The sequence below is a fragment of the Hylobates moloch genome, unplaced genomic scaffold (assembly GCF_009828535.3).
Source record: "Hylobates moloch isolate HMO894 unplaced genomic scaffold, HMol_V3 SCAFFOLD_16, whole genome shotgun sequence".
NCBI lineage: Eukaryota > Metazoa > Chordata > Mammalia > Primates > Hylobatidae > Hylobates > Hylobates moloch.
The window spans coordinates 54,391,157-54,418,843 of record NW_026652291.1 but is presented as its reverse complement, the minus strand read 5'-3'; the positions used below and the strand labels follow the sequence as shown (position 1 = coordinate 54,418,843).

The 27,687-nt window shown below is 38.4% G+C and overlaps 1 long non-coding RNA gene across 1 annotated transcript; it reads right to left on the bottom strand.

Annotated features, from left to right (window-relative positions):
• On the bottom strand, positions 1 to 27,615 carry LOC131381550 (uncharacterized). The gene is made up of 3 exons (XR_009210368.1): positions 27,387 to 27,615; positions 6,716 to 6,823; positions 1 to 424 (listed from the first exon to the last, which is right to left on the bottom strand). It is a non-coding gene; the product is annotated as an uncharacterized LOC131381550 (long non-coding RNA).
• Between the last annotated feature and the right edge of the window lie 72 nt (positions 27,616 to 27,687).

The window sequence follows — 27,687 nt, the reverse complement described above, 5'->3', positions numbered from 1 at the left end:
CTACTCTGATGGAGAAGTACAGACTTAAAACAGGTCCCAGTGACTGAATTCACCTCTATTTACATTCTAATTACTAGTTGTGGCTATTCTGGTGGAGAGGGTAGCTTTACTGAGAGGTGGATGATTCTCTAGCTTGGATGGGTAGAATGCTGGTTAGAGACCCTACCAAGCTAAAAAGGACTAGTGCTTCTCTCCATGTGTCCCAGGAGGAAGCTGCATCTGAACTCAAGCTCAATATGCAGAATCTTATTGAATATACTTTGTGGAGAACAGCAATGTCAATTTACTTTTCTTCTTGAATTAAAGTTATCATAAGATGTCATTTCTGGCTAAGATGAGTGAATTGACTGAAACTTTTTAGTCATTGGGCTGAATCCATATTTTCTCCAGAATCCCCACAGAGATTTCTGAGTGGGTCATAATTCTAAATGAGAAAGACACAATATTCAGGGGAAAAAATGTTATCATTCAAACGAAGTGTTATCTATGAGCGTTAACTGGTCATAACTATCACTAACACTACACTGACAAATAGCAAATTACTTTCTGTCATGACTTTTAGCAATTTTCATTTTATGCATATACTTTGAAATAATTATTATTTGAAAATTTAGAACAGAATAATATATATCCTATACATCCTATAAATTAATTCATCCTATATGAATTAATTTTATGTTTATAACCTATAGTTTTGGGCTGCATATTTAGAAATTCAAGCAAGTAAAACAATCCATATTCATTTTTGACCAAAAATGAAAATCATTTCAAAAGTCATTTAAAGGAACTAAATGTATAAAAACATTAATTGCTGGGAAGCTAATTCATTTGGGTTATGAATTTACAAAGGTTGTGCTTCCTGTAGACTCCATAGTAACAATAATAAAACGAGTTAATAGAATTAAATTTACATTCAATCAGTTTCAAAGATTAAAAAGTTGATGGATATACTGGAATGTAATTTTTAATAACCAAGTAAACCAATTACCAAATTCAGTGCTAGGCACACGTGTACTTCACAGCAAAAAAATAAAAATAATGTTTTAATCTATTTCAAATATCACTGAAGAATTCATTAATACATCTGCTTAATGAACCTATACAACCTCATTAATTTTCTTGTTCAGTTTTTCCTGGAGCCAATTCTACTAATGAATGCTGGCCACACTGATCATGAGTTCACTGCCTGCCAGAAGTGGAGTCCAAGTCATGCTAAAGACAGTGGGAAATAGGAATCAGAGGAGAGCTTGAAGAGATAGTGGTGGAACTCTTACTATAGGATTTGGGAAGTAACTTCAGCCGAGTCAGGTAAATCGGAACCCGTTTCAGCTACTACATGTCCATTTTCCATCTTTCATGCCTATACACAACTCTTGTCAGCCCCTAAGTCCCTCAGAGCAATGTAACATTTGAGACCTGTCAGTAAAAGACTTCAGGATAATCTATTCTAAAGGTTCAAAGATTAAGAGTGGTAGCAGGGCGTAGATGTGGCTTGAAAATCCTGCAGCCCCAAACCCAAATGACTTCTGCATAAGGAAGACGTGAGAGTTGCCTAAGGAACCTCTTCCATAGGACAACTACCACAGGCTTGGCAAGAACTGCTAGATGTTCAACAAAACCTTTTCCTTTACCTCCTGGCCACATAGCTAAACAACATTTAACTGCCTCCCTTGCACATGACTGAGTTATGACCAATAGAATGAGGACAGAACCATGTCAGCCATTTCCAGGCCTGGAAGTTTCATACAAACTTCCTATGTGATTCTTCTTCTTCTTAAACCCCATTTGCCAGCTGGATGCAGAGGATCCAGCAGCAAACTCTGATATCCTTAGCAGATGGGCTCTACTACCCCATCTTTTTTTTTTTTTTTTATACTTTAAGTTCTAGAGTACATGTGCACAACATGCAGGTTTGTTACATACGTATACATGTGCCATGTTGGTGTGCTGTACCCATTAACTCCTCATTTACATTAGGTATATCTCCTAATGCTATCCCTCCCCTCTCCCCTCCACCCCACTACAGGCCCCTGTGTTCAAGTGTTCTCATTGTTTAATTCCCACCTATGAGTGAGAACATGTGGTATTTGGTTTTTTCTCCTTGCGATAGTTTGCTGAGAATGATGGTTTCCAGCTTCATCCATGTCCCTGCAAAGGACCTGAACTCATCCTTTTTTATGGCTGCATAGTATTCCATGGTGTATATGTGCCACATTTTCTTAATCCAGTCTATCATTGTTGGACATTTGGGTTGGTTCCAAGTCTTTGCTATTGTGAATAGTGCAGCAATAAACATACGTGTGCATGTGTCTTTATAGTAGCATGATTTATAATCCTTTGGGTATATACCCAGTAACGGGATGGCTGGGTCAAATGGTATTTCTAGTTCTAGATCCTTGAGGAATCGCCACACTGACTTCCACAATGGTTGAACTAGTTTACAGTCCCACCAACAGTGTAAAAGTGTTCCTATTTCTCCACATCCTCTCCAGCACCTGTTGTTTCCTGACTTTTTAATGATGGCTATTCTAACTGGTGTGAGATGGTATCTCATTGTGGTTTTGATTTGCATTTCTCTGATGGCCAGTGATGATGAGCATTTTTTCATGTGTTTTTTGGCTGCATAAATGTCTTCTTTTGAGAAGTGTCTGTTCATATCCTTCGCCCACTTTTTGATGGGGTTGTTTTTTTCTTGTAAGTTTGTTTGAGCTCTTTGTAGATTCTGGATATTAGCCCTTTGTCAGATGAGTAGATTGCAAAAATTTTCTCCCATTCTGTACGTTGCCTGTTCACTCTGTTGGTAGTTTTTTTTTGCTGTGCAGAAGCTCTGTAGTTTAATTAGATCCCATTTGTCCATTTTGCCTTTTGTTGCAATTGCTTTTGGTGTTTTAGACATAAAGTCCTTGCCCATGCCTATGTCCTGAATGGTATTGCCTAGGTTTTCTTCTAGGGTTTTTATGGTTTTAGGTCTAACATGTAAGTCTTTAATCCATCTTGAGTTAATTTTTGTGTAAGGTGTAAGGAAGGGATCCAGTTTCAGTTTTCTACATATGACTAGCCAGTTTTCCCAGCACCATTTATTAAATAGGGAATCTTTTCCCCATTTATTGTTTTTGTCAGGTTTGTCAAAGATCAGATAGTTGTAGATATGTGGCATTATATCTGGGGCTCTGTTCTGTTCCATTGGTCTATATCTCTGTTTTGGTACCAGTACCATGCTGTTTTAGTTACTGTAGCCTTGTAGTAAAGTTTGAAGTCAGGTAGCATGATGCCTCCAGCTTTGTTCTTCTGGCTTAGGATTGACTTGGCGATGCGGGCTCTTTTTTGGTTCCATATGAACTCTAAAGTAGTTTTTTCCAATTTTGTGAAGAAAGTCATTGGTAGCTTGATGGGGATGGCATTGAATCTATAAATTACCTTGGGCAGTATGGTCATTTTCACAATATTGATTCTTCCTATCCATGAGCATGGAATGTTCTTCCATTTGTTTGTATCCTCTTTTATTTCATTGAGCAGTGGTTTGTAGTTCTAGAAGAGGTCCTTCACATCCCTTGTAAGTTGGATTCTTAGGTATTTTATTCTCTTTGAAGCAATTGTGAATGGGAGTTCACTTATGATTTGGCTGTTTGTCTGTTATTGGTGTGTAAGAATGCTTGTGATTTTTGCACGTTGATTTTGTATCCTGAGACTTTGCTGAAGTTGCTTATCAGCTTAAGGAGATTTGGGGCTGAGACGATGGGGTTTTCTAGATATACAATCATGTCATCTGCAAACAGGGACAATTTGACTTCCTCTTTTCCTAATTGAATACCCTTTATTTCTTTCTCTTGCCTGATTGCCCTGGCCAGAACTTCTAACACTATGTTGAATAGGAGTGGTGAGAGAGGGCATCCCTGTCTTGTGCCAGTTTTCAAAGGGAATGCTTCCAGTTTTTTACCATTCAGTATGATATTGGCTGTGAGTTTGTCATAAATAGCTCTTATTATTTTGAGATACGTCCCATCAATACCTAATTTATTGAGAGTTTTTAGCATGAAGGGCTGTTGAATTTTGTCAAAGGCCTTTTCTGCATCTATTGAGATAATCATGTGGTTTTTGTTGTTGCTTCTGTTTATATGCTGGATTACATTTATTGATTTGTGTATGTTGAACCAGCCTTGCGTCCCAGGGATGAAGCCCACTTGATCATGGTGGATAAGCTTTTTGATGTGCTGCTGGATTCGGTTTGCCAGTATTTTATTGAGGATTTTTGCATCGATGTTCACCAAGGATATTGGTCTAAAATTCTCTTTTGTTGTTGTGTCTCTGCCAGGCTTTGGTATCAGGATGATGCTGGCCTCATAAAATGAGTTAGGGAGGATCCTCTCTTTTTCTACTGATTGGAATAGTTTCAGAAGGAATGGTACCAGCTCCTCCTTGTACCTCTGATACAATTTGGCTGTGAATCCATCTGGTCCAGGACTTTTTTTGGTTGGTAGGCTATTAATTACTGCCTCAATTTCAGAGCCTGTTATTGGTCTATTCAGAGACTCAACTTCTTCCTGGTTTAGTTTTGCGGGAGTGTATGTGTCCAGGAATTTATCCATTTCGTCTAGATTTTCTAGTTTATTTGCATAGAGTTGTTTACAGCATTCTCTGATGGTAGTTTGTATTTCTGTGGGATCGGTGGTGATATCCCATTTATCATTTTTTATTGCGTCTATTTGATTCTTCTCTCTTTTCTTCTTTATTAGTCTTGCTAGTGGTCTATCAATTTTGTTGATCTTTTCAAAAAACCAGCTCCTGGATTCATCTTAAAGGAAGGAGACAGGTTCCCTGACTGCCCACATTGAAGGCTGTTATTCAACCCAGAATATCATCATTAGACTTTGCACAACAGCAAAAAGTAAACTTCTGTTGTAGTAAGCCACTGACATTTTGAGATTTGACTGTCACAGCAACTAGCCTTACTTATCCTAGTACAATGAGGAAAGGGAAGAAGTTTTACACAATATGAAAATTTTTTAACCTTTATACCTTTGCTAAGGCTGCCCCCTTTTTGTTTAAACTACTTTCAACAGAATGAGGGCTCTTAGTACTTATTAGGTAGCTGAAGAACAGCTATTTTTAGCAGGAAAACAAAAGACCTTAAGGAGGTTCAGAGGAGAGAAAGGTACAGACAAACATAAAATGTCTGACTCTTAATGATTTTATTGTATGATGATACACATACAAATCATGTAAAATCTAAGTACGCAGGCAGTTATTTTGTGAACAATAAAGGGATAGAAGAGAATATGACCCAACAGAGGAAATAAATAGGATAAAATAATACTGTACAGGATTACATTCTACAGGCACACCATTTTAAATTATAAAATTAGAAGAGATCTCTTTTAACAATTATTCTGATAAGAAGCCTCTCAAACTTGCTATGGGTAAATATAATTTCTTTTTTAAAAAAGGAGTCAGTAAACAACATATGAAAAAATCAATTAATCAATAAACTGACAGTAAATAGCATTAAACTGCTAATCCCTAACATGTACTTCTATAGCCTAAGGAAATAATAATATTAAAAAGTTACTTGTCAGTAAAATTTCCAATCAGTGTGATAGCAATTTTTTAATCTAAAATTCCTAAGATACTGGCTTCTTGAATGTTTTATTCATTTATTTTTGTTCTGTTATTCAGAAAAGTTCTTAGTTATATAAATTCACAACTTATTGGCACATCTAAAATATACAGCCATACTAAAGATTTAAGTTTGACCAACATAAAGTGTGAATATGTAAAAGGAAACCAAATGGAAGAAAATTATTTCTGAATTGTCATTTAATTCTATTATAATTTGAAGATGTTAATGAAAAATTGAAAAACCACTAAATTGTAATACAAATAAGTTTCATATTTAATAGCCAACAAACTCCAATATCCAATGAGCTACTAATTTCAATTTGAATCTGTTTACTTCTCTATTTCAAAGCATGGTTTTAAAGATTTAAAAAGCTGATGTTTCACACCTGTAATCCCAGCACTTTAGGGGGCCGAGGCGTGTGGATCACGAGGTCAGGAGTTTGAGACCAGCCTGACCAACATGGTGAAACCCCGTCTCTACTGAAAATACAAAAATTAGCCAGTCATAGTGGGGCGTGCCTGTAATCCCAGCTACTCAGGAGGCCGAAGCAGGAGAATAGCTTGAACTCGGGAGGCAGAGGTTGCAGTGAGCCAAGATCGCACCATTGCACTCCAGCCTGGGCGACAGAGTGAGACGTCGTCTTAAAAAAACAAAAAACAAAAAAAAACAAAGCTGATGTTTTTTGAAAGCATCTTCTAAACTAGAAAGCATTATATGAATATAGTGTAAGATATCATTCAGCACTTTGGGAGGCCGAGGCAGGAAGATTGCTTGAGCTCAGGAGTTCGAGGCCAGCCTGGGCAACATGGCAAAATCCCGTCTCTACAAAATATATAAAAATTAGCCAGGTGTGGTGGCATGTGCCTGTAATCCCAGCTACTCAGGAGACTGAGGCACAAGAATCACTTGAACCCAAGAGGTTGCAGTGAGCCATAATCACACCACTGCGCTCCAGCCTGGGAGACAGAGGGAGACTGTCTCAAAAAAAAAAAAAAAAAGGTATCATTCAATCTAGATGATTTAGGGACAATTTCATAACTTAACATGTAATAAAGATAAATGAAATGTAAACTTCCTCCTTTTACCCCACAGTCCTACCTTCACATCTGGAAACATGAAGATTTCGAGATGCTGTTTCATTTATTCAAATAACATCTGTGTAGGTATGGCAAATCACCTACTCACTCCTTCTCACTTTTTTTTTTCCTAAAAAAGAGAAATAGAAAGGAACCACAAGATAAAGATACAAAGTAAATCTTTACCAATTAACAAAATGAGAACTGGCCCTGTGAGATTTCCTAAGAGTCACACAGTCCTGTGAAATTTCTACACGTTCACTGCCCTGTTTCACACGTATAAAACAGTCACATATTAGCACAAAGCTTCTTAACATTAACCAATTTGTGTGTGTGTGTGTGTGTGTGTGTGTGTGTGTGTGTGTGTGTATGTGACGAGTCTCGCTCTGTCACCCAGGCTGGAGTGCAGTGGCGCGATCTCAGCTCACTGCAGCCTCCACCTCCTGGGCTCAAGCAATTCTCCCATCCCAGCCTCCCAATTAGCTGGGACTACAGGCAAGCGTCACCACGCCCAGCTAACACTAACCAATATTATCTCCATAATCTCTCAATTTTTCCATTATATTATTAAGATAGTTATTAAGTATTATTTAGGAAATAAAGAAAAACATCTTTTTGTTATCGTGGATGCCTCTTGTCAGCTTGAAGCTTTAGAATATGATGTACTTTTCTGAAGATGAGCACACTGGACTTGTTAAAACTAATTTTTTAACAGCTCTGTCATTGTAGTTTATTTTATTTTTATATATGTAAATTGACACCATCATAATATTGTTCTTGCCAATTACACTTGCAGGGATCTTTAATATTTTGGCTAGAGAAAGATCAGTGGAAAAAACTGGCTTTCACTGATGAATTATCTCTTACAGGCATACAAACATAATGCAAAGAGGTTCTAAGGGAATAAACATGATGATTAGATAAAAGACGAGAAGTTGGCCTATATAACTGTAAAGACCTTAATAAACTCTTTGTTTCATAAGGACTTTAAGGATTAAGCTCATTTATATTACATGACATTGACAACATGACAATATGCCTGAAACTAATACATGTCTAACATTAATTCCTTCACAACGTGGTTCAGCCTTCCAAAAAGAAAAAATTAAAAAAAAAAAAATTCCCAGTTCTGAAGTCTGTGAAGTGAGGTTGTTAATCACTCAGGCTCTGATGTCTATCAGACCTGTTTTGAATCCAGCCTCTGCTACTTATCAATGACCTAGGCACTACTTGACCTCCTCAAGACTCTGCTCCTTCCTCTGCATAATGAAGATTAACAGTGTTTGCCTCATTGGGCTGCAGTGAGGATTAAACAGCATAATCTATGAACACTTCTTAGTCTGTTGCCGGTACATAAGAAGCACTCAGTAAGTGTTCGTGGTATATCTATTGTTGTTGTTGTTTTTGTCATCATTATTACTACAATACAGCTAATAGATCAAATTTGCTGATGTCAGAACCATCAGATACCAGTGCAAATGTATTTATGAGGTCTATAATGTGATTTTTAAATTTTTCTAAAACTGTTTCCCACTGAATTATTTTAAAATATTTTCTCATTGTAACCAAAAGAAGCAACCTCTGCCACCTAGTGGCTCCTTAAGACCAGTCAAGAAAAACATAAAAAGACACCAGAACAAAACACAAAAAACAAAATCCATACTTACTTTAAAAAAAGAACCCATGCTGTAGATAAAAAGACGCAATACATGAAAGAAAAAATATAAATTTAAAATAACGAAATCCTATTTTTTCTCCACAGTATTATACTGTTCAAATTGCATTTGATTAATTCTTAGTAGCACCCCTGCAGAGTGACTATGAACTTTTTTTTTAAATTTCCTCTATTTTTGTTTGTTTTCTTTTTTTTTTTTTTTAATTATACTTTAAGTTTTAGGGTACATGTGCACAACATGCAGGTTTGTTACATATGTATACATGTGCCATGTTGGTGTGCTGTACCCATTAGCTTGTCATTTACATTAGGTATATCTCCTAATGCTATCCCTCCCCCCTCCCCCAACCCCACAACTGGCCCCGATGTGTGATGTTCCCCTTCCTGTGTCCATGTGTTCTCATTGTTCAATTCCCACCTATGAGTGAGAACATGTGGTGTTTGGTTTTTGGTCCTTGAGATAGTTTGCTGAGAATGATGGTTTCCAGCTTCATCCATGTCCCTACAAAGGACATGAACTCATCCTTTTTTATGGCTGCATAGTATTCCATGGTGTATATGTACCACATTTTCTTAATCCAGTCTATCGTTGTTGGACATTTGGGTTGGTTCCAAGTCTTTGCTATTGTGAATAGTGCAGCAATAAACATACGTGTGCATGTGTCTTTATAGCAGCATGATTTATAATCCTTTGGGTATATACCCAGCAATGCGATAGCTGGGTCAAATGGTATTTCTAGTGACTATGAAACTTTGTAGCTTTTAGGCCACAGTTAAGTTTCTTGGTTTCTTCAAGTCAAAGGTGATATAATGATTTTATCCTTTATGCTTTTAAAATACAAATAAAAAAATACTGACATAAAAAATATAAAGAGTGGTCAAGGGCCTTCTATTTGTTTCTTGGAGGGTCAGTAGATGTTTATTTTATTGTTATTATTTAAACTAAATACATATGTTTACATAAGAATGAATGAAATTTGCTGGACAAAAGCAGTAAGAAGGGTTGTCTAGAGAGAGGCAACACTGGATGTAAAGACAGATGTATCAGTCAAGTTTCTCTAGAAAAACAGAACCAATAGGATGCACGCATATATATGTACATACATATACATATACAGATAAATCTTACAAGAAACTGGCTCAGGTGATTACAGAGTCTGGCAGATCCGAAGATCTGCAGAGTAAGTCAGCAAGCTGGAACCCTGGATAACTAATAGTTTCAGTTTGAGTTCTAAGGCCTGATAACCAGGAGAATTGGTGCTGTAGCTCTAGTCAAAAGGCCTGCAGGCTTGAAACTGTAGAAGAGTTGATGTTACAGTTGAAGTCTGAAGGCAGAAAGAAATCCTATTTTCTAGTTGGAAGTCCATTCGGTGGACAGAATTGTTTCCTCCTCAGGAGAGGGTCAGCCTTTCTGTTCTATTCAGGCCTTCAACTTATTGGCTGAAGCTTATTAACATTAGAAAGAATAATCTGCTTTACTTGATCTACTGATTTAAATGTTAATTTCACCCTGAAGTACCCACAGAAGCACCCAGAATCATGTTTGAACAAATATATCTGGGCATCCCATGGCCCAAATTGATACACAAAATTAATCATCACAGCAAAAGATCTGTAATGGCAGGTTCTGGAACTTGAAAGAAGCGCCATGTTTGGGCTCTAAGGTTCACAGGTTAGGGGAGTGGACAGAAGGTGTATTAGTCTGCTACCACACTGCTGATAAAGACATACGCGAGACTGGGTCATTTACAGAGGAGAGAGAGGTTTAATGCACTTACAGTTCTATATGGCTAGGGAGACCTCATAATCATGGTGGAAGGCAAGGAGAAGCAAGTCACATCTTACATGGATGGCAGATGAGAATAGAGCTCATAGAGTGAAACTCATGTTTTTAAAACCATCAGATCCATGAGACTTGTTCACTATCACTAGAATAGCATGGGAAAGACCTGCCCCCATGACTCAATTATCTCCTACCAGGTATCTCCTACAACATGTGGGAATTCAAGATGAGATTTGGGTGGGGACACAGCCAAACCGTATCATTCTGCCCCAGCCCCTCCCAAATCTCATGTCCTCACATTTCAAAACTAATCATGCCTTCCCAACAGTCCCCCAAAGTCTTAACTCATTTCAGCATTAACTCAAAAGTCCACAGTCCAAAGTCTCATCTGAGACAAGGCAAGTCCCTTCTGCCTATGAGCCTGTAAAATCAAAACAAAGTTAGTTACTTCCTAGAAACAATGGGGATACAGGCATTGGGTAAATACAGCCATTCCAAATGAGAGAAATTGGCCAAAAAAAGGGGGCTACAGGCCCCATGCAAGTCCAAAATCCTAGCTGGGATTAGAGGGATGTGCCACCATGCCTGGCTAATTTTTTGTACTTTTAGTAGAGACAGGGTTTCTCCATGTTGGTCAGCCTGGTCTCAAACTCCCAACCTCAGGTGATCCGCAAAAGTGCTGGGATTACAGGCATGAGCCACCACACCCAGCCAAGGCAGTCAAACCTTAAAGTTCCAAAATGATCTCCTTTGACTCCATGTCTCATATCCAGGTCACGTTGATGCAAGAGGTGAATTCCCATGGTCTTGGGCAGCTCCACCCTGTGGCTTTGCTGGGTACAACCTCCCTCCTGGCTGCTTTCATGGGCTGGCATTGAGTGTCTGTGGCTTTTCCAGGTGCATGATGCAAGCTGTCAATGGATCTACCATTCTGGGGTCTGGAGGACAGTGGCCTTTTGTCACAGCTCCACTAGGCGGTGCCCCAGTAGGGACTGTGTGTGGGGGCTCTGACTCTACATTTCCCTTCTGCACTGCCCTAGCAGAGGTTCTCCCTGAGGGCCCCACCCCTGCAGCAAACTTCTGCCTGGACATCCAGGCATTTCCATACATCCTCTGAAATCTAGGCAGAGGTTCCCAAACCCCAATTCTTGACTTCTGTGCACTCGCAAGCTCAACACCACATGGATGCTTGAGGCTTGCACACTCTGAAGTCACGGCCCAAGCTCCATGTTGGCCCATTTCAGCCATGGCTGGAGGGGCTGGGATGTAGGGCACCCAGTCCTTAGACTGCACACAGCACGGCGACCCTGGGCATGGCCCACAAAACCACTTTTTCCTCCTAGGCCTCTGGGCCTGTGATGGGAGGGGCTGCTGTGAAGACCTCTGACATGACCTGGAGACGCTTTCCCCACTGTCTTGGGGATTAACATTCAGCTCCTCATTTCTTATGCAAATTTCTGCAGCAGCCTTCAATTTCTCCTCAGAAAATAGGATTTTCTTTTCTACTGCATTGTCAAGCTGCAAATTTTATGAACTTTTATGCTCTGCTTCCCTTATAAAACTGAATTCCTTTAACAGCACCCAAGTCACCTCTTGAATGCTTTGCTGCTTAGAAATTCCTTTTGCCAGACACCCTAAATCATTTCTCTCAAGTTCAAAGTTCCACAAATCTCTAGGGCAGGGGCAAAGTGCTGCCAGTCTCTTTGCTAAAACATAACAAGAGTCACCTTTGCTCCAGTTTCCCACAAGTTCCTCATTCCTATTTGAATCCACTTCAGCCTGGACTTTATTGTCCATATCATTATTAGCATTTTTGGCAAAGCCTTCAACAAGTCTCTAGGAAGTTCCAAACTTTCCCACATTTTTCTGTCTTCTTCTGAACCCTCCTAACTATTGCAACTTCTGCCTGTTACCCAGTTCCAAAGTCGCTTCCACATTTTTGGGTATCTTTTTAGCAGTGCCTCACTCTACTGGTACCAATTTACTGTACTAGTCCATTTTCACACTGCTCATAAAGACATACCTGAGACTGGGCAACTTATGGAAGAAAGAGAGGATTAGTGGACTTACAAGCCTCTGCAGAGGCCAAACAATCATGGTGGAGGGCAAGGAGAAGCATCAGATTTTTAAAACCATCAGACCTCGTGAGACTTATTCACTATCATGAGAGCAGCATGGGAAAGACCTGCCCCCATGATTAAATTACCTCCTACCGGGTCCCTCCCATGACATGTGGGAATTCAAGATGAGATTTGGGTGGGGACACAGCCATATCAGAAGGGTAGGTGGGGGCCAGATTCTCAAAGGTATTGAATGTTATGCATCTGGACTTTAAACTGTGGACTATTGGGAGCCACCATAGTTCTCTACAAAGGAAATTAGATGGCAATAATAGAAAATATTGATAAGGACAAAAGCTGCCATTGATTAAGTATCTCCTATGTGCCACAAATATTTTTGTTTCCAAATACTATCTCAATCCTTACAATAACGCTTGAAACTTTTGTTTAACTTTATTTTACTGTTTAGGAAACTGAGGCTCAGAGAAGTTAAGTAACTTATTTGAGGTCACATAGCCAATAAGACAGGGGGGCTGGATTCAAACATGATCTATCTCTAAAGCACATGTTCATTCTAGTAAACCAGAAGGCCTATGCCATGCTTGTTGATATGGTCACATTTTACGACAATAAATAATGTTCTCTTATTTTGATTGTTTTGAGAATTAGGGAATATATTTTGAGGGGTAAACATTGTCTCTTAAAATATTTTTGTCTACCATTGTGCACAGTAAGTGTTCAAATGCTTGCTGAATGATTCAGTGCTGTATGCGAGCTTCCAGGAAGGGTGGGTGGAAGGTATTAAGCCTTCTCAGATGGAATTACACTTTCATCTAGTTGCTCATAATTGCATGAGGAAGCAATATTTGAACAACTCTCTCAGGATTTGTGTGCTACCATACATTAATAAATAATGTGTATTGAGTATGTTATAGATATTAACTCATGTTAGCCTTACAATAAGCCAAGACTGAAGCACAGAAAGATTGCATAACTAGTCTAAGATCTCAGTCTATTAGTTGGGAGAGGCAAGATTCAAAGCCAAGACATTTGACTTTAGAATTCCCACTCCTAAGCACTTTACTATGCAGTTCCACTGCACTAGACTGCCTCTCAGTGAATATTTGTTATATCCCATATGATTTAGTGGGGCTGTCATCTCCTAGGACAATATTGGAGACACCAGCAGCCTATGGGCAACACGGAGAGAAGAGAGAGTTTTGATGCATGCAACTGTGCTCTGGGGCCTCCAGCCACTGGGTGAGTGGGGGCTCAAATTCAGTCTGTGCTCTGCTAGCAAAGTGCTGTGCTCTGGCCACTGTTCTTACCAAATCAGGTGCCCTGCAGGGCTGCCTCTGCCATGAGGAAAGAATGCCCTTTCCTAATTTATATGAAGGTACCATACAGGCAAAGCAGCCCTGCATGGGGATCTTATTTGGCAGGGGCAGTAAGGGGAAAATGGAGGGGACGGTGAGAAATTAATAACCTTACAGGAGAACCTCAAAAGTTGGAGAGTTCATAAAACATGATCCTCACCTTCAGAGGTTGACCTAGAATGATCCAGCATGCTGTTCAACCACTAAAGACTCAAGAGTCAAGTCTTAAATAATTTAAAATGACCAGTTTATAATATATGGTTTTCCCTGAAAACTGCTTGTCTAATAAGTGTTATCCAAATTGAAAAAAGTTGGAAAGGTTATATTAATATTCCAATTTGTCTGAAAACAGAAATAATCATAACTAGAATACAGGTAGGAGTTAATTTAGGAGATTCTCATAATCCTGCATTGGATTATATGGGCAAGCCTGAATTTGAAAACAAACAAACATAAAACTTTAGCAAACCATGATTATTTATTAAGACCACCATTATTATTTAATCTGCAAATTTCCTGCCTTGGTACATTCCTTGAACATCAGCCATTAGATATGTACATCTGTTAGATATCAAATGTTAATGTAATAAGTGTCAAATATGTAAACAGCTTGTGGTCATGATGTTCACTTCAAAACAAGGCTGAAATTCAAATCACAGAATAATGAAGATTGCATAATCAAAGAAACAGTTGGGAACATGTAACTTATCCAGAACTGTTTCCAGCTAGGACAAGGTTCTTCAAGGGGTTCTTCTACTCCAACCCCTGTCCTATCCATCAGATGCCAGATTCCTGACTACAATTTTCATTTGAGGTAGGCACTATTGCAGAATCTATCTTTAAAAGGTTCTTTCACTGTGTATTTTATGAATAAAGTGAAATGACTAATTAAAAATGATCAAACTCCCACTATGCAATGAGAACTTAAAGTCTATTAAAGTTTTAATTTGACTAACACAAACATAGACATACATGGTAGTTGATACTTTTTAAATCTCCCTTCTCCCCATGTGTTGTTTGCCTCTGACTTACATTATACTCTCTCAGAGGTTATTGTGTTCTAACTCAATAGACAACTCTTCAGAAAGCATCACTCTTTTGTCCTGAGGAAAGCCTGGTTATTTGGTTGGAAAAGACCAATTTTTAGGGAGGGCCGTCTGAAAAAAAGAAGTCACTTATAGGAGATAAATCCTTCCCTTGCACTTCTCAGTTTCATTTCTTATCAGAGCATGCCCAACTATAGCTATAGCCTTACAGCTGTTCTTTTAAAAGCATTATTACTTACTCTTTGTAAATGACAAAAGTATCATAGACATGTTAGATATTAGGTTAGTAAGGGGATGACGAGGATGATGTTGATAAAGTCAGAGAGCATTTATTGAACTCTTGTGATGGTGTGAATCAAGCAATGGGCTAATTTACATGCATTATTTAATTTTTAAACAAATATGTATGGAGCACCTACTGTAAGACTGGCACACTTCTAGGCACTAGAAGTGACGAATGAGAAAAAGTCCTCATGGAACTGACATACTAGTGAAGGAGGGCAACAATAATCAAAATTAGTAAACAATTGCAGTTATCCCTCAGGATATGCATGGGATTTGTTCCAGGACTCCCTCAATACCAAAATCCTCGCATACTCAAGTCCCACAGTCAACCCTGTGGAAGTTGGCCCTCCATGTATGCAGGTCTTACATCTTGTGAATAGTGTATTTGGTTGAAAAAAAATCCATATATGTGTGGACTCACGCAGTTCAGACCTGTGTTGTTCAAGGGTCAACTGTATATAATAAAATACTGGGTAGTAATAAGTGTTATAAATTTTAAAAATGGATAAAGTAATGAAAGGAGTAGTCAGAGACAACTCTGAGGAGGTAAAATTAAGGTAGAGACTTGAATGAAGTGAGCAAATGACCCATGAAAACATATAGGGAAAAACATTCCAGGCACAGAGAAGAGCAGGTGGAAAGGCTGAGCTGGGAGTGGCTAGAAAGTCTGAAGAAGAAGGAGGCCACTGGATGGAGCAGAGTGAGGAAAGGAGACATTGAAAACAAACAAGATCAGCATGGTAGTTACTTGCTAGATCAGGTTCTGCTACATCTTAAATTTCTAAGTCTGATGGGAAGCCACTGGAGAATTTTGAGCTGTGAAATAACATGATCTGGCAGAAAGGATCATTCTTTGTGTGCTAACTCATTTACTTCTTTAAGCAAACTTATGAGGTGGATCCATCATTTCCGTATAACAGATGAGGAAACTGAGGGTTGGAAAGAGTAAGTAGGTAGTGAAATCAAGATTGGAAAGCTGTTCCATCTGACTCTGGAACCAGATGCTTGACTACCAGACTTAAACTAGCATGACCATCAAAATGGAGCTGTTAGGTGTAGTAGCCAGTTTCCATGATGGCCTTCAGTGACTTATGTCTGCTTGCATCATATGCTTGTGTGGTCTTCTCCCACATTAAAAACGTGTAATTGTTCAGACCAGTAGGACTGATGGCAAGTGGCTTCTAAGGCTAGGCCATAAAAGACATTGCAACTTCTGCCTTGCTCTCTCAGATGGCTTGCTCTGGAGGAAGCCAATCATGAAGTCCTCAAGCAATCCTGAGAGAGAGGCCTATGAAGAAAGGTGCTGAACCTTCCCACCAACAGCTCCCACTGACTTGCCAGTAGTATGAGATCCACTTTGGAAGTGGATCCTCTAGCCTCAGTAAAGCCTTCACATAACTGCATCCTGACTGACATCTTGACAACAACCTCATGAAACACTTCAAGCCAGAACCACCAGGAATTAAGCCACTCCTGACTTACTGACACACAGAAAGCGTGAGAGATAATGTTTACTATTGCTTTAAGTTACTAAATCTTGAGAGAATTTGAGGCAGAAATAGATGACTAATATATTAAGCTTTTGGAAAAACAGATGGCTCTTATACTATTGGGTCCAAATATTATATACAATGGGAATATTAAAAATCTAAAGCATATTGACTTGTTGCCTTTAACTTTTTTTAAATGATTAAGTGGTCACTTTCTATAATTATTGAATTTCCAAGACATCTATAATTAATATATGTAACTATAAATTAATATGCAATGTTGTTCTTTATTAACTGCTAATACTCATGGACAGGAAAACAATGCTATCCATGGCCAGATGTGCTCAGATAATGATGCCTGTCCTGGTCCAGTTCAAGCATTTCTTGTCTTGGCTCTGCATCATTTATCATCCACTTTTTTTTTTTTGACAGAATTTCCAAGCTTTATTTTTTATTTTTTTGTTTTTTTTCATTAGTATGATATCTGTCTTTTTATTATTATTATTATACTTAAATTTTAGGGTACATGTGCAAAATGTGCAGGTTTGTTACATATGTATCCATGTGCCACGTTGGTGTGCTGCACCCATTAACTCGTCATTTAGCATTAGGTATATCTCCTAATGCTGTCCCTCCCCCCTCCCCCCACCCCACAACAGTCCCCAGAGTGTGGTGTTCCCCTTCCTGTGTCCATGTGTTCTCATTGTTCAATTTCCACCTATGAGTGAGAACATGTGGTGTTTGGTTCTTTGTCCTTGCGATAGTTTACTGAGAATGATGGTTTCCGGTCTCATCCATGTCCCTACAAAGGACATGAACTCATCATTTTTTATGGCTGCATAGTATTCCATGGTGTATATGTGCCACATTTTCTTAATCCAGTCTATCATTGTTGGACATTTGGGTTGGTTCCAAGTCTTTGCTATTGTGAACAGTGCCACAATAAACATAAGTGTGCACGTGTCTTTATAACAGCATGATTTATAGTCCTTTGGGTATATACCCAGTAATGAGATTGCTGGGTCAAACGGTATTTCTAGTTCTAGATCCTTGAGGAATCCCCACACTGACCTCCACAATGGTTGAACTAGTTTATAGTTCCACCAACAGTGTAAAAGTGTTCCTATTTCTCCACATCCTTTCCAGCACCTGTTGTTTCCTGACTTTTTAATGATCGCCATTCTAACTGGTATGAGATGGTATCTCATTGTGGTTTTGATTTGCATTTCTCTGATGGCCAGTGATGATGAGCATTTTTTCATGTGTTTTTTGGCTGCATAAATGTCTTCTTTTGAGAAGTGTCTGTTCATGTCCTTTGCCCACTTTTTGATGGGGTTGTTTTTTTCTTGTAAATTTGTTTGAGTTCATTGTAGATTCTGGATATTAGCCTTTGTCAGATGAGTAGGTTGCGAAAATTTTCTCCCATTTTGTAGGTTGCCTGTTCACTGTGATGGTAGTTTCTTTTGCTGTGCAGAAGTTCTTTAGTTTAATTAGATCCCATTTGTCCATTTTGGCTTTTGTTGCCATTGCTTTTGGTGTTTTAGATATGAGGTCCTTGCCCATGCCTATGTCCTGAATGGTATTGCCTAGGTTTTCTTCTAGGGTTTTTATGGTTTTAGGTCTAACATGTAAGTCTTTAATCCATCTTGAATTAATTTTTGTATAAGGTGTAAGGAAGGGATCCAGTTTCAGCTTTCTACAAATGGCTAGCCAGTTTTCCCAGAACCATTTATATTAAATAGGGAATCCTTTCCCCATTGCTTGTTTTTGTCAGGTTTGTCAAAGATCAGATAGCTGTAGATATGCGGCATTATTTCTGAAGGCTCTGTTCTGTTCCATTGATCTATGTCTCTGTTTTGGTACCAGTACCATACTGTTTTGGTTACTGTAGCCTTGCAGTATAGTTTGAAGTCAGGTAGCATGATGCCTCCAGCTTTGTTCTTTTGGCTTAGGATTTACTTGGTGATGCAGGCTCTTTTTTGGTTCCATATGAACTTTAAAGTAGTTTTTTCCAATTCTGTGAAGAAAGTCATTGGTAGCTTGATGGGGATGGCATTGAATCTATAAATTACCTTGGGCAGTATGGCCATTTTCATGATATTGATTCTTCCAACCCATGAGCATGGAATGTTCTTCCATTTGTTTGTATCCTCTTTTATTTCATTGAGCAGTGGTTTGTAGTTCTCCTTGAAGAGGTCCTTCACGTCCCTTGTAAGTTGGATTCCTAGGTATTTTATTCTCTTTGAAGCAATTGTGAATGGGAGTTCACTCATGATTTGGCTCTCTGTTTGTCTGTGATTGGTGTACAAGAATGCTTGTGATTTTTGTACATTGATTTTGTATCCTGAGACTTTGCTGAAGTTGCTTATCAGCTTAAGGAGATTTGGGGCTGAGACAGTGGGGTTTTCTAGATATACAATCATGTCATCTGCAAACAGGGACAATTTGACTTCCTATTTTCCTAATTGAATACCCTTTATTTCCTTCTCCTGCCTGATTGCCCTGGCCAGAACTTCCAACACTATGTTGAATGGGAGTGGTGAGAGAGGGCATCCCTGTCTTGTGCCAGTTTTCAGAGGGAATGCTTCCAGTTTTTGCCCATTCAGGATGATATTGGCTGTGGGTTTGTCATAGATAGCTCTTATTATTTTGTGATACGTCCCATCAATACCTAATTTATTGAGAGTTTTTAGCATGAAGGGTTGTTGAATTTTGTCAAAGGCCTTTTCTGCATCTATTGAGAAAATCATGTGGTTTTTGTCTTTGGTTCTGTTTATATGCTGGATTACATTTATTGATTTGCGTATGTTCAACCAGCCTTGCGTCCCAGGGATGAAGCCCACTTGATTATGTTGGATAAGCTTTTTGATGTGCTGCTGGATTCAGTTTGCCAGTATTTTATTGAGGATTTTTGTATCAATGTTCATCAAGGATATTGGTCTGAAATTCTCTTTTGTTGTTGTGTCTCTGCCAGGCTTTGGTATCAGGATGATGCTGGCCTCATAAAATGTGTTAGGGAGGATTCCCTCTTTTTCTACTGATTGGAATAGTTTCAGAAGGAATGGTACCAGTTCCTCCTTGTACCTCTGGTAGAATTTGGCTGTGAATCCATCAGGTCCTGGACTCTTTTTGGTTGGTAAGCTATTGATTATTGCCCCAATTTCAGAGCCTGTTATTGGTCTATTCAGAGATTCAACTTCTTCCTGGTTTAGTCTTGGGAGGGTGTATATGTCGAGGAATTTATCCATTTCTTCTAGATTTTATGGTTTATTTGCATAGAGGTGTTTGTAGTATTCTCTGATGGTAGCTTGTATTTCTGTGGGATTGGTGGTGATATCCCCTTTATCATTTTTTGTTGTGTCTATTTGATTCTTCTCTCTTTTCTTCTTTATTAGTCTTGCTAGAGGTCTATCAATTTTGTTGATCTTTTCAAAAAACCAGCTCCTGGATTCATTAACTCTTTGAAGGGTTTTTTGTGTCTCTATTGCCTTCGGTTCTGCTCTGATTTTAGTTATTTCTTGCCTTCTGCTAGGTTTTGAATGTGTTTGCTCTTAGAGGAAACCTCCAAGACTGGCCTCAAAAACTACCAATGCCTGAATTTTATTGGATTAGACTGTGGAGCAATTTATGCCCCGGGGTTATCTTCTTAAATGGAGAAATCATCCTACACTTAGCATAGCACCAGAGCTAGAGGTAATACCAAATGAGGCAGAAAGTTTAACAGAGAGATCAAGGAAAGAGATAGTCAAAGAGAGCCCTGCTAGAACCACTGATATCCCCTGGTGACTGTGCACATGTCCAAGGCTGCACTCTCTGAGCAATGGGAGCAGAGGCCTTCCACTACTGGAGAAATAGACTTCATCAAAATAGCCTAGCCAAGTCACTAAACAAACCACAATCAGATAACAACAAAAAACAAGTCCAAACCATATAGAGGGAATCAGTACTCAGAATCGCTACAATATATTACCTAAAATGTACAGTTTTTAACAGAAAAATTATGATTCATGCAGCGAAACAGCAAAGTATGACCCATAGATCAGAGAAAAAAGTAGGCAATAGAAACTACCTGTGACAGAGCCAAAATGTCAGATTTAACAAAGATATCAAAGCATTCATTATAAACTTATTCAACAAACTTAAATAAATCATGCTTAAAGAACTTAAAGGAAGGTATGACGACAATGTTGCATCAAATAGAGAATATCAATAAATAGAAATTATTTTTAAGAAGCACCAAATGGAATGTCTAGAGTTAAAAAGTACAATAACTGTAATAAAAAAATCACTACAAGTGCTCACCAGTAATTTGGAGGCAGAAGAAAGAATCTGTAAACTTGAGATAGATTCACAGAGATTATGCAATCAGAAGAACGGAAGAAAAAAGAATAAAGAAAAATGAGCAATAAATATGGGACACCATTTAGTTTACCAACATATGCTTAATGAGATTACCAGAAGGAAAGGAGGGAGAAAGGAGCAAAAAATACATGGATTTGAAGAAATAATGACTGAAACCTTCATATTTTCCAGAAAATGTTAATCTAAATGTACAAGAAGTTCAACAAATGCCAATAGGACAAATGCAAAGAGCTCCACACCCAGATACATCATAGTAAAAATGCTAACAAAGACAAAAAAAAAAAAAAAACTTGAATGAAGCCACAGAAAAACAACTTGTCATGTACAAGCGAATCTCAATAAAATTATTAGATACCTCTCATCAGAAATAATGGAGATCAGAAGGCAGTGGATGACATACTCAAAGCACTGAAAGAAAAAACTATACACCAAATATCTTATATAGAACAAAACCATCTTTCAAAAATGAAGGTTAAATGAAGACATTCCCAGATAAACGTAAACTGAGAAAAGTTGTTGCAAACAGATCTTCCTTATAAGAAATACTAAAGGAAGTTTCTCAAGTTAAAAGCAAGTGTGCCTAGATGGTAATTTAAAGCCACAAGAAAAACAAAGAGAATGGGCAAAGGTAATTATGTAATTATAAAAGGCAGTATAAATGTATATTTACTTTCCTTTTGTCTCTTAGCTGATTTAAAAAACAACTGTATAAAACAATTTTTTATAATTGTATTGTTAGGCCTATAACATACAGAAATGTAATATAATTAACAACAACAGCATAAAGGTGGTGGGTGGGAGCAAAGTTGTATTGGAGGAAGGAAATCATACTAGATGATAATTTAAATCCACAGGAACAAATGAAGATAACCAAAAATGATAATATGAATATTAATATAATAAACACTAAATATATACTTGCTCTTCTTTCTTTCCTCAGCTTCTTTATTAAACATGAAAGTACATAAATTAATAATTATAACAATATATTATTGAATTTATAACATAGATACAATATATAACAATAATAACACAAAAAGTAGAAAGAGTAAACAGTTACATAGGAATAATGTTTCTGTATCCCACTAGAATTAAATTAGCACAAATCTGAAGTAGATTCTGATAAATTAATATATATAGTAAACTTTAAAGAAAATGCTAAAAAAACTTTCAAAATATACACTATAAGAAATTCTTATACGATTAAATGTTATACTAGAAAGTATTTATTGTAAAAGACAGCAGTAAAGGAGGAATAGAGGAATGAAGTAGTCATAAAACATACAGAAAACATAAAGTAAAATGACAGAAATCCAACCATATTAACAATAAAATGCCAGTTGCGGTAGCTAATGCCTGTAATCCCAGCACTTTAGGAGGCAGAGGCAGGCAGATCACTTGAGGTCAGGAGTTCAAGACCAGCCTGGCCAACATGGTGAAACCCCATCTCTACTAAAAATACAAAAATTACCTGTGCATAGTGGTGCATGCCTGTAATCCCAGCTACTCGAGAGGCTGAGACAGGAGAATTGCTTGAACCCGTGAGGCGGAGGTTGCAGTGGGCTGAGATTGCACCACTGCACTCCAGCCGGGGAGACAGAGCAAGACTCTTTCTCAAAAAAGCCAAACAAACAAACAAACAAAGAAAAAAACCAATAACATTACCAGTAAGTGGAGTGTCCAGGCACTCCACCCCAGACAACAGAATGATGAGACCTCGTCTCAAAAAAAAAAAGAAAAAAAAAAAGCAAATGGATTTAATATGTAATCAATTAAAGGGCAAACATTGTTAGACTAGGTAGAAAGAAATAAAAACAAAAACAAAAACCCTCAAGGTCTAGTTATACGCTGTCTACAGGAGACACACTTTTCAGATTAAAAAATACAAATGGTTGAAAGTAAAAGGATGGAAAAAGATATATTATACAAATAGCAGCAATAAGAAAGCTGTAGTGGTTATGCTAATATCAGGCAAAATGACTATAAAACAAAAAAAAATTCTAGGTATAAAGAAGGAAATTTTATGATGAGAAAGGTCAATCCTCAGGAATATATAACAATTATAAAGCTATATGTCAGAGCCCCAAAATCCATGAAACATTAACTTTCAGAATGAAGAGCAAAATAGACAATTCAACAATATTTGGAGAACTTCAATACTCCACTTTCAATAATGGACAGAACAAGTAGGCAGAATATCAACAAGAAACTAGAAGACTTGAACAACACTATACACCAATCAGACCTAACAGACATCTAACTATAGAACACCCAGTGATGGAAAAATGCAAATTCTTCTCAAGTGATGGAATATTCTCTGGGATAGGCCATATACCAGGCCATAAAACAAATCTCAATAAATTTTAAAAAGATTGAAATCATACAAGGTATGTTCTCTGACCACAATAGAATGAAATTAGAAATTAATAACAAAAATAAATTTGGGAATTCACAAACATGTGAAAATGAAAAACACACTCCTAAATAGCCAATTGACAAAAAAGTGTATCAAAAGAGAAAATTAGTACATGCTTTGAGATGAATAAAATGATGACACAACATAACAAAAGTTACGGGATATAGCTAAAGCAGGGTTGGGAAATTTAGAGCTTAAACACATACATTAAGAAAAGAAGAAAGATCTCAAATCAATAATCATAACTTTCATCTTAAAACAGTCAGGGTAAAAGGGGGCATAAACCCAAAGCATAAAGAAGAAAGGAAATAATCAAGGAGAGAATAGAAAAATGGTAGAGAAAACCAACAAAACTAAAAGTTGGTGCTTAGGAAAGGTCAACAAAATTGAGAAACCTTTAGCTATACTGACTTTGTTTTGTGTTGCTATAACAGAATACCTGAGGCTAGGTAATTTATAAACAAAATAGCTCATGATTGTTAGCTTGTGGTGCAAATGGCTGGGAAGTTCAAGGGCATGGCCCTGGCTTCTGGTGAGGTCTTCTGTGCTGGGTCATAACATGGCACAGAAGGTCAAAAGGGAAGCAGACAAGTGCAAACAGAGAAAACCTAAGGGGTATCCTGGCTCTATAACAACCCATTCTCAAGGGAACTAATCCATTCCCAAGAGAACTAATCCAGTCTTATCAGAGTGAGAACTCACTCACTACGAGAACAACACCAGGGCCAGCATTGAGGCTATCACCTTTACTTGGGAGGCTGAACTAGAGGAGCACTTGAGACCAGGAGTTTGAGGTTGTAGTGAGTCATGATTGCACCACCTCTCTCCTGCCTGGGTGACAGAGAGATACCCTATATATTTTTTTAAAAAAGAACAGCACTAAACCATTCATGAGATCCACCCCCTTTATTCAAATCCCTCCCAGTAGGCCCCACCTCCCAACACCATCACATGGGGGATCAAATTTCAACATGAGTTTTGGTGGAGACAAACTCAAACCATATCCAAACCATAACACTGACTAATAAATAAAAGAAAGAAGACTCAAATTACTAAAACCAGCAATGAAAGAGAGGACATTAATATCAACGTTACGGATATAAAAAGGATTATAATACTATGAACAACGTTAGGCCAACAAATTAGACAACTTACATGAAATGGACGTATTCCTAGAAAGATGCAAACTACCACAACCAACTCAAGAAGAAATAGAAAATCATAGTAGACTTATAATAAGAGATTGAATTAGTAATTTAAAAGCTACCTACAAAGAAAAGCCCAGGCCTAGGTGACTTCACTGCTAGACTCTATCAGACATTTAAAGAAGAGTTAATACAAATTCTTCACAAACGCTTCCAAAAAATAGAAAAGGAGGGAACATTTCCCAACTTATTTTATGAGGCCAGTTATATCCTGATAGCAAAACTAAAGACATTACAAGAAAACTACAGACCGATATCTCTAAGGAATATAGATGTAAAAATATGAAATAAAATACTAGCAAACTGAATGTGACAATATATAAAAAGAATTATACACCATGGCTAAGTGAGATTTATACCAAGAATGCAAGGTTGATTTCATGTCCCAAAATCAATCAATGTAATACACTGTATCTTTGGGAGGCTGAGGCAGGCAGATCATGAGGTCAAGAGATAGAGACCATCCTGGCCAACATGGTAAAACTCCGTCTCTACTAAAAATATAAAAATTACCTGGGTGTGGTGGCACACGCCTGTAATCCCAGCTACTCAGGAGGCTGAGGCAAGAGAATTGCTTGAACCCGGGAGGCGGAGGTTGCAGTGTGCTGAAATCACACCACTGCACTCCAGCCTAATGACAGAGCAAGACTCTGTCTCAAAAAAAAAAAAAAAAAATACATCATATCAATAGAATAAAGGACAAAAACCACATGGTCATTTCAATAAATGCACAAAAAGGATTTGTCAAAATTCAACACTTCTTCAAGATAAAAACAGACGACCTTCTAGGAATAGAAGGAAACTTCCTCACCTGTATAAAAGGCAACTATTTAGAATTCACATTAACATCATACTTAGTGGTAAAAGACAATGCTATTCTCCTAAGAACAGGAACAAGATAAGTATGTTTGGCCACTCTTGCCATTTCTATTCAACATTGTAATGGAGGTCTAGTGTCTTAGCTTGGGCTGCCATAATAAAATATCATAGACTGGGTGGCTTAAACAATAGAAATTTATTTTCTCACAAATTTAGGAAGTTCTCATTGTACTCAAGGCAAGAAAACCCTGGACTAGGGTGTTGGCTGTTGAGATGGAAATTGGTGGTCAGATTCAGGATACATTTTGAAGGTAACGTTTACAAGATTTGCTCACAGGGTACAAGAGGAGAAGGTGAAGACAGAGAAAAATAAAGAATTAACATGTACATGTTTGGCTAGAGAAACCTAGTGAACCTCGGGGCTCTTTAGTGGATGGAAGACCAGCAGAGGGAGAATCAAGAATTATCTTTTTTGGCTGTTTGATGTTTGAGCTTGTGAACTCCCAAAATCTGAGACAGGTCTCAGTCAATTTAGGAAGTTTATTTTGCCAAAATTAAGAATGCGCGCCCATGACATAGCCTAAGGAGGTGCTGAGGACAACACAGCTTGATTTTATATTATATATTTTAGGGAGACATGAGACATCAATCAACATATGTAAGATGAACATTGTATTGGCCTGGAAAGGTGGGACAACTCAAAGCAAAGGCGGGACAAACTCGAAGCCGGGAAGGGGCTTCCAGGTCATAGGTGGATAAGAGACAAATGGTGGCATTCTTCTGAGTTTCGGATTAGCCTTTCCAAAGGAGGCAATCAGATATGCATTTATGTCAGTGAGCAGACGGATGAGAGGCAGATTTGCCCTAAGCAGTTCCCAGCTTGACTTTTCCCTTTAGCTTAATGATTTTGGGGCCCCAAGACTTCTCTTCCTTTCACCAACTACTACATATCCAAGAGATGTTTAGCAAGGAGTTGAATACATATGCCTGTAGTTCCCAGAAGGATCAGAGCCTGAATGATATACAGTTGAATACATATGCCTGTAGTTCCCAGAAAGATCAGAGCCTGATGAAGAGAAAGGTGGCGGGAGATGAGGAGCAGGGGGCAGTAAAGCATCCTGGGGATGCCAATGTCCAGAAGTTAAGTAAAGGAGGACCAGCCAAGAAGTTTGAGAAGAATCAGCTAGTGTAGGAGAGAAAAAAAAGTGAGCTTCCCAGAAAGCAAGATAGTAGTGTTTCAAGGGTGTGGTAGAACGGGGCTAGGAGTCATGCTAGACGCATTGAGATTCAAGTGGGATTTATCTTGCTGGTCGCTGGTGTCCTTGAGAGGGCTATTCAATGGAGGGGTGGGGAAGGGGACTAATTGGGGTTAGTTAAGTTGAAAAGGTGAGGCAAGATAGTGGCAACTATTTCCTTTTTTTTTTTTTTTTGAGACTTAGTCTCTCTCTATAGCCCAGGCTGGAGTGCAGTGGAATGATCTTGGTTCACTGCAACCTCCACCTACTGGGTTCAAGCAATTCTCCTGCCTCAGCCTCCTGAGTAGCTGGGACTACAGGCGCCTACCACCACGCCTGGCTAATTTTTGTATTTTTAGTAGAGATGGGATTTCACTATGTTGGTCAGGCTGGTCACGAACTTCTGACCTTAAGTGATCCGCCTGCCTCGGCCTCCCTGTTTTGCTAGAATTACAGACGTGAGCCACCGCGCCTGCAACTATTTTCATTTGACTGATGGGGCAGTGCACATTTTGGTTTGCATTTGTATTTACGAATGTTTGAGAGAAAAAACTCAAATATGTTACAAGCCTATGTGTCTGGTTCCATTTTGAAGTACTGACCTAGGATCTCTGTACCTACTGAATTTTTTTTGAGTGATAACATACACCTGAAAGTGCATAAAGTGCACTGTCTTAAAATGTACAGCTTGATCTTTAAAAAAAAATCATATACGTACACCCGTGTAACTACTGCTCATATCTAGATGTTGAACACATCCAACATATCCGACGTAACCATAAGGTTCCTCTGCACCTTCCCTGTCTATAATCTCTCAGAAGTAAACCAATATTCCGACTCCTATAAAGATCCATTAGCTTTACTACATGTTTCAAAGAAAACAAATGAGAACTCTGAAGGACATTTAATTGGAAAACTGCTTTAGCACATTATAAACTTACCAATTTGCTTGTAAACGCTAACCATTTGGCGCCAAAATCCTGGGAGCGACTTTTAAGCCGTTCTTCCTCAAAGCACCGCCCCACTTTTTACACCACGCCTCCTTTTGCTCTGTTCCTTCCTCCACATTACTGGGACACCCTAGGCGGTAGAAGAAGCCGCTTTTCTGTCATGCGCATTGCGGAGAGACGTTCTTCCCTCTTTCCCGACTTCACCACTCACTGGGATCAGACCCCTGTCATGCGCATTAAGAGTCCTCTAGACAGGCGCTCCTCGCGGCACCGTCGTGCGCTTGCGCTGAGC